This window comes from Lichenostomus cassidix, unplaced genomic scaffold (genome assembly GCF_008360975.1).
Source record: "Lichenostomus cassidix isolate B80296 unplaced genomic scaffold, HeHo_3.0 HiC_scaffold_871, whole genome shotgun sequence".
NCBI lineage: Eukaryota > Metazoa > Chordata > Aves > Passeriformes > Meliphagidae > Lichenostomus > Lichenostomus cassidix.
The window spans coordinates 1-3,089 of record NW_028147513.1 but is presented as its reverse complement, the minus strand read 5'-3'; positions in this window follow the sequence as shown (position 1 = coordinate 3,089).

Below are 3,089 nucleotides of genomic sequence, written 5' to 3'. Positions count from 1 at the left end.
GTGAGCTAAATCCTGGGAATTCTGCTGGAGCTGCAAGCTGAGATCAAGGTGAGCTAAATCCATGGGAATTGGGGAATTGAGATCCTAAATCCTGGGAATTGGGAGCTAAATCCTGGGAATTCTGCTGGAGCTGCGAGCTGAGATCAAGGTGAGCTGAATCCATGGGAATTGGGGAATTGTGATCCTAAATCCTGGGAATTGTGATCCTGGATCCCTTGGGAATTGTGAGCTGAATCCATGGGAATTGTGAGATAAATCCTGGGAATTGTGAGCTGAAACTGGGAATTCTGCTGGAGCTGGGAGCTGAGATCAAGGTGAGCTGGGAATTGGGATCCTAAATCCCTTGGGAATTCTGAGCTAAATCCCTTGGGAATTGTGATCCTAAATCCTGGGAATTCTGACCCCGAATCCTGGGAATTCTAAGCTAAATCCCCTGGGAATTCTGTTCTGATTCCCATGGGAATTCCTGACCAAATCCCGGGAATTCTGCTGGAGCTGCGAGCTGAGATCAAGGTGAGCTAAATCCTGGGAATTGTGATCCTAAATCCTGGGAATTGTGAGCTAAATCCTGGGAACTCTGACCCCAAATGCTGGGAATTCAGAATTCCCTTGGAAATTCCTGACCAAATCCCGGGAATTCTGCTGGAGCTGCGAGCTGAGATCAAGGTGAGCTAAATCCTGGGAATTGTGATCCGAAATCCTGGGAATTCTGACCCCAAATCCTGGGAATTGTGAGCTAAATCCCTTGGGAATTGTGACATTGAATCCATGGGAATTGTGATACTGAATCCTGGGAATTCTGAGTTAAATCCTGGGAATTCTGAGCTAAATCCTGGGAATTCTGCTGGAGCTGTGAGCTGAGATCAAGGTGAGAGCTGGGAATTGAGATCCTGAATTCTGGGAATTGTGATCCTAAATCCATGGGAATTCTGAGCTGAAACTGGGAATTGTGAGCTAAATCCCATTGGGAATTGTGAGCTAAATCCTGGGAATTCTGAGCTAAATCCTGGGAATTCTGCTGGAGCTGCGAGCTGAGATCAAGGTGAGAGCTGGGAATTGAGATCCTGAATTCTGGGAATTGTGAATTAAATCCCTTGGGAATTCTGAGCTAAATCCTTCAGGAATTTCTGAGCAAATCCTGGGAATTCTGCCCCAAATCTATGGGAATTCTAACCCAAGTCACCAGGAATTTCTGCTCCAAATGCTTTGGGAATTTCTGACCCAAATCCCACTGGAATTTCTGCTCCAATCCCTCGGGAATTTCTTCCCCAATTCCATTGGAATTCCTGCCGTGATTCCTCAGGAATTTCTGACCCAAATCCCACTGGAATTTCTGCCCAAATGCCATTGGAATTTTGCCCCTAATGCCAGGGAACTCCTGTCATTCCCAGTGAGAATTCCCCATTTTTCCAGTGAGAATTCCCCCAATTCCTGCCATTAATTCCCACATTTTTCCCAATATTAATTCCCCCAGTTCCCAATATTAATTCCCACATTTTTCCCAATGTTAATTCCCTCTATTCCCAATGAGAATTCCCACATTTTCCTGCTGTTAATTCCCTCAATTCCCAGTATTAATTCCCATATTTTTCCAGGAATTCCTGTCATTCCCAAAATTAATTCCCTTCTTTTTCCCAATATTAATTCCCATATTTTTCCCGCTGCTAATTCCCCTAATTCCCAATATTAATTCCCACATTTTCCCAGTGTTAATTCCCCCAATTCCCAGTATTAATTCCCATTTTTTTCCAGGAATTCCTGTCATTCCCAAAATTAATTCCTGTATTTTCCCAATATTAATTCCCACATTTTCCCAATGTTAATTCCCACAATTCCCAGTATTAATTCCCATTTTTCCGGGAATTCCTGTCATTCCCACTGTTAATTCCCCATATTTTTCCCAATGTTAATTCCCCAATTCCCAATATTAATTCCCATATTTTTCCCAATATGAATTCCCTAATTCCCAATATTAATTCCCATCTTTTTCCAGGAATTCCTGTCATTCCCAATATTAATTCCCATATTTTTCCTGCTGTTAATTCCCCCAATTCCCAGTGTTAATTCCCACATTTTTCCTGCTAATTCCCTTTATTCCCAATGTTAATTCCCATATTTTTCCTGATGTTAATTCCCCCAATTCTCAATATTCTCACATTTTTCCTGCTGTTGATTCTCTCTCTTCCCAATATTAATTCCCATATTTTTCTCAATGTTAATTCCCCCATTTCCCCCAATTCCCAATGAGAATTCCCCATTTTTCCTGCTGTTAATTCCCCCAATTCCCAATATTAATTCCCACATTTTTGCCAATGTTATTTCCCACAATTTCCAGTATTAATTCCCACATTTTTCCCAATGTTATTTCCCACAATTTCCAATATTAATTCCCACATTTTCCCCAATGTTATTTCCCACAATTTCCAATATTAATTCCCATATTTTTCCTGCTGCTAACTCCCATATTTTTCCCAATGTTAATTCCCCCAATTCCCAATGAGAATTCCCACAATTCCCAATATTAATTCCCACATTTTCCCAATGTTAATTCCCACAATTCCCAATATTAATTCCCATATTTTTCCTGATATTAATTCCCCCAATTCCCAATGAGAATTCCCACATTTTCCTGCTGTTAATTCCCTCAATTCCCAGTATTAATTCCCATTTTTCCGGGAATTCCTGTCATTCCCACTGTTAATTCCCCATATTTTTCCCAATGTTAATTCCCACAATTCCCAATATTAATTCCCATATTTTTCCTGATGTTAATTCCCTAATTCCCAATATTAATTCCCAGATTTTTCCCAATGTTAATTCCCTAATTCCCAATATTAATTCCCATCTTTTTCCAGGAATTCCTGTCATTCCCAATATTAATTCCCATATTTTTCCTGCTGTTAATTCCCCCAATTCCCAGTGTTAATTCCCACATTTTTCCTGCTAATTCCCTTTATTCCCAATATTAATTCCCATATTTTTCCTGATGTTAATTCCCCCAATTCTCAATATTAATTCTCACATTTTTTCTGCTGTTGATTCTCTCTCTTCCCAATATTAATTCCCATATTTTTCTCAATGTTAATTCC